Source organism: Rhipicephalus microplus, unplaced genomic scaffold, assembly GCF_043290135.1.
Source record: "Rhipicephalus microplus isolate Deutch F79 unplaced genomic scaffold, USDA_Rmic scaffold_37, whole genome shotgun sequence".
NCBI lineage: Eukaryota > Metazoa > Arthropoda > Arachnida > Ixodida > Ixodidae > Rhipicephalus > Rhipicephalus microplus.
The window spans coordinates 2,999,210-3,007,500 of record NW_027464610.1 but is presented as its reverse complement, the minus strand read 5'-3'; positions in this window follow the sequence as shown (position 1 = coordinate 3,007,500).

The window sequence follows — 8,291 nt, the reverse complement described above, 5'->3', positions numbered from 1 at the left end:
GTTAGGTTAGGTTAAGATATGAACCGTCGTAAAACCGCATTTAACAATGTCACTTAGTGAGATGCAGTGTTTTTCACCATTACAAGTTGGGAACTGCGATATCTAATGTGAAAGTTTTGCAAACGTCGTTAGGTTAGGTTAGGTTAGGTTAGGTTAGGTTACGTTAGGTAAGGTTTGGTTAGGTTAGGTTAGGTTAGGTTATGTTAGGTTAGGTTGGGTTAGGTTAGGTTAGGTTACGTTAGGTTAAGGTATGAACCGTCGTAAAACCGCAATAAACAATGTCACTTAGTGAGATGCAGTGTTTTTCACCTTTACAAGTTGGGAACTGCGATATCTAATGTGAAAGCGCTTGAAACCGTCGTAATCTTGTAGAAAACATTGTAAAGTGGCGAGTAAAACGTTTTCTAACGATAGAAGTGCGAAGGTTAGGTTAGGTTAGGTTAGTTTAAGCTAGGTAGCGTCGTGAAACCACCAAAAACGACGTCATCCTACGAGATAGTGTTGTTTTATTGCGAGTACGAAACTGCGATAGGCAAAATGTTGTGAAAGCACACAAAACGGCATGACCAAGCCAAATACTGCGTGTTCTACCGTTACAAGTGCGAAACTGCTATATTGTGATATTCTCGTCGTTACAAGTGCGAAACTGCTATATTGTGATATTCTCGTTAAATCGCATGCAAGCATCGTGAAACCTTAAAGAACAATGCCATTAGCGAGATACAGCGTTCTGTACTGCAATAAGTTGGTGAAAAACTGTGAGGTTATGCAAATATCGTAATTGTGAACAAAACAGTGTAATAGAGCGTTTTTAGATACAAGTGCGAATGTTAGGTTAGGTTAAGATATGAACCGTCGTAAAACCACATTAAACAATGTCAATTACTGAGATGCAGTGTTTTTCACCATTAAAAGTGGGGAACTGTGATATTTAGTGTGAAAGCGCTTGCAACCGTCGTTAGGTTAGGTTAGGTTAGGTTAGGATAGGTTTGGTTAGGTTACGTTAGGTTAGGTTACGTTAGGTTAGGTTAGGTTAGGTTACGTTACGTTAGGTTAGGTTAGGTTAGGTAAGGATAATTTGGTTAGGTTAGGTAAGGTTAGGTTAGGTTGGGTTGGGTGTTGTTGGGTTGGGTTGGGTTGGGTTAGGTTTGGTTAGGTTAGGTTAGGTTACGTTAGGTTAGGTTAGGTTAGGTTACGTTAGGTTATGTTAGGTTAGGTTACGTTAGGTTAGGTTAGGTCATGTAAGGTTAGGTTACGTTAGAATAGGTTAGGTTAGGTTACGTTAGGTTAGGTTAAGTTAGGTTAGGTTTGGTTAGGTTAGGTTAGGTTAGGTTAGGTTACCTTAGGTTAGGTTGGGTTGGGTTGGGTTAGGTTGGGTTAGGTTAGGTTAGGTTGGGTTAGGTTAGTTTAGGTTAGGTTAGGTTAGGTTAGGTTAAGTTGGGTTGGGTTAGGTTAGGTTAGGTTAGGTAAGGTTAGGTTAGGTTAGGTTAGGTTAAGGTATGAACCGTCGTAAAACCGCATTAAACAATGTCACTTAGTGAGATGCAGTGTTTTTCACCTTTACAAGTTGGAAACTGTGATATCTAATGTGAAAGCGCTTGAAACCGTCGTAATGTTGTAGAAAGCAATGTAAAGTAGCGAGTAAAACGTTTTCTAACGATAGAAGTGCGAAGGTCATGTTAGGTTGAGTTAGGTTAGTTTAAGCTAGGTAGCGTCGTGAAACTACGAAAAACAACGTCATCTAACGAGATAGTGTTGTTTTATTGCGAGTACGAAACTGCGATAGGTGAAATGTTGTGAAAGCACACAAAACGGCATGAACAAGCCAAATACTGCGTGTTGTACCGTTACAAGTGCGAAACTGCTATGTTGTGATATTCTCGTTAAAGCGCATGCAAGCATCGTGAAACCTTAAAGAACGATGTCATTTAGCGAGATACAGCGTTCTGTACTGCAATAAGTTGGTGAAAAACTGTGAGGTTATGCAAATATCGTAATTGTGAACGAAACAGTGTAATAGAGCGTTTTTCAATACAAGTACGAATGTTAGGTTAGGTTAAGATATGAACCGTCGTAAAACCGCATTAAACAATGTCACTTAGTGAGATGCAGTGTTTTTCACCATTACAAGTCGGGAACTGCGATATCCAATGTGAAAGCGCTCGCAAACGTCGTTAGGTTAGGTTAGGTTAGGTTAGGTTACGTTAGGTTAAGTTAGGTTAGGTTTGGTTAGGTTAGGTTAGGTTAGGTTAGGGTATGTTAGGTAAGGTTTGGTTAGGTTAGGTTAGGTTAGGTTGGTTTAGGTAAGGTTAGGTTAGGTTAAGTTATGAACCGCGCTAAAACCGCAATAAACAATGTCACTTAGTGAGATGCTGTGTTTTTCACCATTACAAGTCGGGAACTGCGATATCTAATGTGAAAGCGCATGAAACCGTCGTAATCTTGTAGAAAACATTGTAAAGTTGCGAGTAAAACGTTTTCTAACGATAGAAGTGCGAAGGTTAGCTTAGGTTAGGTTAGTTTAAGCTAGGTAGCGTCGTGAAACTACCAAAAACGACGTCATCTAACGAGATAGTGTTGTTTTATTGCGAGTATTAAACTGCGATAGGTAAAATGTTGTGAATGCACACAAAACGGCATGAACAAGCCAAATACTGCGTGTTCTACCGTTACAAGTGCGAAACTGCTATATTGTCATATTCTCGTTGAAGCGCATGCAAGCATCGTGAAACCTTAAAGAACGATGTCATTTAGCGAGATACAGCGTTCTGTACTGCAATAAGTTGGTGAAAAACTGTGAGGTTATGCAAATATCGTAATTGTGAACGAAACAGTGTAATAGAGCGTTTTTCAATACAAGTACGAATGTTAGGTTAGGTTAAGATATGAACCGTCGTAAAACCGCATTAAACAATGTCACTTAGTGAGATGCAGTGTTTTTCACCATTACAAGTTGGAAACTGCGATATCTAATGTGAAAGCGCTTGAAACCGTCGTAATGTTGTAGAAAGCAATGTAAAGTAGCGAGTAAAACGTTTTCTAACGATAGAAGTGCGAAGGTTATGTTAGGTTGAGTTATGTTAGTTTAAGCTAGGTAGCGTCGTGAAACCACCAAAAACGACGTCATCTAACGAGATAGTGTTGTTTCATTGCGAGTACGAAACTGCGATAGGCAAAATGTTGTGAAAGCACACAAAACGGCATGACCAAGCCAAATACTGCGTGTTCTACCGTTACAAGTGCGAAACTGCTATATTGTGATATTCTCGTCGTTACAAGTGCGAAACTGCTATATTGTGATATTCTCGTTAAATCGCATGCAAGCATCGTGAAACCTTAAAGAACAATGCCATTAGCGAGATACAGCGTTCTGTACTGCAATAAGTTGGTGAAAAACTGTGAGGTTATGCAAATATCGTAATTGTGAACAAAACAGTGTAATAGAGCGTTTTTAGATACAAGTGCGAATGTTAGGTTAGGTTAAGATATGAACCGTCGTAAAACCACATTAAACAATGTCAATTACTGAGATGCAGTGTTTTTCACCATTAAAAGTGGGGAACTGCGATATTTAGTGTGAAAGCGCTTGCAACCGTCGTTAGGTTAGGTTAGGTTAGGTTAGGATAGGTTTGGTTAGGTTACGTTAGGTTAGGTTACGTTAGGTTAGGTTAGGTTAGGTTACGTTACGTTAGGTTAGGTTAGGTTAGGTAAGGATAATTTGGTTAGGTTAGGTAAGGTTAGGTTAGGTTGGGTTGGGTGTTGTTGGGTTGGGTTGGGTTGGGTTAGGTTTGGTTAGGTTAGGTTAGGTTACGTTAGGTTAGGTTAGGTTAGGTTACGTTAGGTTATGTTAGGTTAGGTTACGTTAGGTTAGGTTAGGTCATGTAAGGTTAGGTTACGTTAGAATAGGTTAGGTTAGGTTACGTTAGGTTAGGTTAAGTTAGGTTAGGTTTGGTTAGGTTAGGTTAGGTTAGGTTAGGTTACCTTAGGTTAGGTTGGGTTGGGTTGGGTTAGGTTGGGTTAGGTTAGGTTAGGTTGGGTTAGGTTAGTTTAGGTTAGGTTAGGTTAGGTTAGGTTAAGTTGGGTTGGGTTAGGTTAGGTTAGGTTAGGTAAGGTTAGGTTAGGTTAGGTTAGGTTAAGGTATGAACCGTCGTAAAACCGCATTAAACAATGTCACTTAGTGAGATGCAGTGTTTTTCACCTTTACAAGTTGGAAACTGTGATATCTAATGTGAAAGCGCTTGAAACCGTCGTAATGTTGTAGAAAGCAATGTAAAGTAGCGAGTAAAACGTTTTCTAACGATAGAAGTGCGAAGGTCATGTTAGGTTGAGTTAGGTTAGTTTAAGCTAGGTAGCGTCGTGAAACTACGAAAAACAACGTCATCTAACGAGATAGTGTTGTTTTATTGCGAGTACGAAACTGCGATAGGTGAAATGTTGTGAAAGCACACAAAACGGCATGAACAAGCCAAATACTGCGTGTTGTACCGTTACAAGTGCGAAACTGCTATGTTGTGATATTCTCGTTAAAGCGCATGCAAGCATCGTGAAACCTTAAAGAACGATGTCATTTAGCGAGATACAGCGTTCTGTACTGCAATAAGTTGGTGAAAAACTGTGAGGTTATGCAAATATCGTAATTGTGAACGAAACAGTGTAATAGAGCGTTTTTCAATACAAGTACGAATGTTAGGTTAGGTTAAGATATGAACCGTCGTAAAACCGCATTAAACAATGTCACTTAGTGAGATGCAGTGTTTTTCACCATTACAAGTCGGGAACTGCGATATCCAATGTGAAAGCGCTCGCAAACGTCGTTAGGTTAGGTTAGGTTAGGTTAGGTTAGGTTACGTTAGGTTAAGTTAGGTTAGGTTTGGTTAGGTTAGGTTAGGTTAGGTTAGGGTATGTTAGGTAAGGTTTGGTTAGGTTAGGTTAGGTTAGGTTGGTTTAGGTAAGGTTAGGTTAGGTTAAGTTATGAACCGCGCTAAAACCGCAATAAACAATGTCACTTAGTGAGATGCTGTGTTTTTCACCATTACAAGTCGGGAACTGCGATATCTAATGTGAAAGCGCATGAAACCGTCGTAATCTTGTAGAAAACATTGTAAAGTTGCGAGTAAAACGTTTTCTAACGATAGAAGTGCGAAGGTTAGCTTAGGTTAGGTTAGTTTAAGCTAGGTAGCGTCGTGAAACTACCAAAAACGACGTCATCTAACGAGATAGTGTTGTTTTATTGCGAGTATTAAACTGCGATAGGTAAAATGTTGTGAATGCACACAAAACGGCATGAACAAGCCAAATACTGCGTGTTCTACCGTTACAAGTGCGAAACTGCTATATTGTCATATTCTCGTTGAAGCGCATGCAAGCATCGTGAAACCTTAAAGAACGATGTCATTTAGCGAGATACAGCGTTCTGTACTGCAATAAGTTGGTGAAAAACTGTGAGGTTATGCAAATATCGTAATTGTGAACGAAACAGTGTAATAGAGCGTTTTTCAATACAAGTACGAATGTTAGGTTAGGTTAAGATATGAACCGTCGTAAAACCGCATTAAACAATGTCACTTAGTGAGATGCAGTGTTTTTCACCATTACAAGTTGGAAACTGCGATATCTAATGTGAAAGCGCTTGAAACCGTCGTAATGTTGTAGAAAGCAATGTAAAGTAGCGAGTAAAGCGTTTTCTAACGATAGAAGTGCGAAGGTTATGTTAGGTTGAGTTATGTTAGTTTAAGCTAGGTAGCGTCGTGAAACCACCAAAAACGACGTCATCTAACGAGATAGTGTTGTTTCATTGCGAGTACGAAACTGCGATAGGTAAAATGTTGTGAAAGCACACAAAACGGCATGAACAAGCCAAATACTGCGTGTTGTACCGTTACAAGTGCGAAAGTGCTGTGTTGTGGCATTCTCGGTAAAGCGCATGCAAGTATCGTGAAACCTTAAAGAACGATGTCCTTTAGCGAGATACAGCGTTCTGTACTGTAATAAGTTGGTGAGAAAGTGTGAGGTCAAGCAAATATCGTAATTGTGAACGAAACAGTGTAATTGAGCGTCTTTAGATACAAGTGCGAATGTTAGGTTAGGTTGACATATCAACCGTCGTAAAACCGCATTAAACAATGTCACTTAGTGAGATGTAGTGTTTTTCAACATTACAAGTCGGGAACTGCGATATCTAATGTGAAAGCGCATGAAACCGTCGTAATCTTGTAGAAAACATTGTAAAGTGGCGAGTAAAACGTTTTCTAACGATAGAAGTGCGAAGGTTAGGTTAGGTTAGGTTAGTTTAAGCTAGGTAGCGTCGTGAAACTACCAAAAACGACGTCATCTAACGAGATAGTGTTGTTTTATTGCGAGTATTAAACTGCGATAGGTAAAATGTTGTGAATGCACACAAAACGGCATGAACAAGCCAAATACTGCGTGTTCTACCGTTACAAGTGCGAAACTGCTATATTGTGATATTCTCGTTAAAGCGCATGCAAGCATCGTGAAACCTTAAAGAACGATGTCATTTAGCGAGATACAGCGTTCTGTACTGCAATAAGTTGGTGAAAAACTGTGAGGTTATGCAAATATCGTAATTGTGAACGAAACAGTGTAATAGAGCGTTTTTCAATACAAGTACGAATGTTAGGTTAGGTTAAGATATGAACCGTCGTAAAACCGCATTTAACAATGTCACTTAGTGAGATGCAGTGTTTTTCACCATTACAAGTTGGGAACTGCGATATCTAATGTGAAAGTTTTGCAAACGTCGTTAGGTTAGGTTAGGTTAGGTTAGGTTACGTTAGGTTAGGTTTGGTTAGGTTAGGTTAGGTTAGGTTATGTTAGGTTAGGTTGGGTTAGGTTAGGTTAGGTTACGTTAGGTTAAGGTATGAACCGTCGTAAAACCGCAATAAACAATGTCACTTAGTGAGATGCAGTGTTTTTCACCTTTACAAGTTGGGAACTGCGATATCTAATGTGAAAGCGCTTGAAACCGTCGTAATCTTGTAGAAAACATTGTAAAGTGGCGAGTAAAACGTTTTCTAACGATAGAAGTGCGAAGGTTAGGTTAGGTTAGGTTAGTTTAAGCTAGGTAGCGTCGTGAAACCACCAAAAACGACGTCATCCTACGAGATAGTGTTGTTTTATTGCGAGTACGAAACTGCGATAGGCAAAATGTTGTGAAAGCACACAAAACGGCATGACCAAGCCAAATACTGCGTGTTCTACCGTTACAAGTGCGAAACTGCTATATTGTGATATTCTCGTCGTTACAAGTGCGAAACTGCTATATTGTGATGATGTTACGGGAGAATAACTTTACTTTATAAAACGAGGAATAAACTCGGTGGTGGACAAGATGGCGCCCAGTTGGCTCACAGATCTGACAACATCGTCCTCCTCTTTGTCTTCTTCGTCGTTCTCATCCTACCGTTACATGATTTCCCCGGCGGCTGGAGCACCGACCCGGTGCTAATCAGGAGGCACTGGAGTAATACGGTTTGAGTCGTGTAACATGCACTACGTCAGTGTGAGGGTGAAGGATGGCGGGGTCCGTAGGGGTGATTTCGTATGTGACGTCAGTTACTTGGCGTAAGATACGGTAGGGACCTGAATAGCGTGGGAGTAACTTCTCCGAAAGTCCAACGCGGCGCGAGGGGAACCATAACAGAACGAGATCTCCGGGTGTGAAGTGGACGTCACGATGGCGGGCGTCGTATACGCTCTTCTGATTGTCCTGGGAGTCCAGTAAGCGTCGTCGAGCAACTTGGCGTGCCGCTGGGGCCTTCATTATTGCATCACGAGCGTACTGAGACTTGTCATTTAGTCCGGCCGGCAGGAGGGTGTCGAAAGGTAGCGCAGGGTCACGGCCGAACAACAGAAAAAAAGGAGAGAACCCAGCGGTGTCGTGTCTGGAAGAATTGTACGCGAATGTTACAAACGGTAACGTAGTGTCCCAGTCGCGGTGATCGGCGGAGACATACATGGAGAGCATGTCGGTGAGAGTGCGATTGAGGCGCTCCGTTAGACCATTTGTTTGTGGATGGTAAGCAGTCGAGAGCTTGTGTTTAGTGGCGCAGGAGCGGAGGAGGTCATCAACCACTTTGGAAAGGAAGTAGCTGCCTCGGTCGGTAAGGAGTTGTCGAGGGGCGCCATGATGTAAGATGACGTCCTCCAAAAGGAAATCGGCCACGTCAGTTGCACAGCTGGTTGGAAGGGCCCGTGTGATCGCGTATCGGGTAGCATAATCGGTTGCTACTGCAATCCACCGATTACCCGCAGCTGACGTAGGAAAAGGG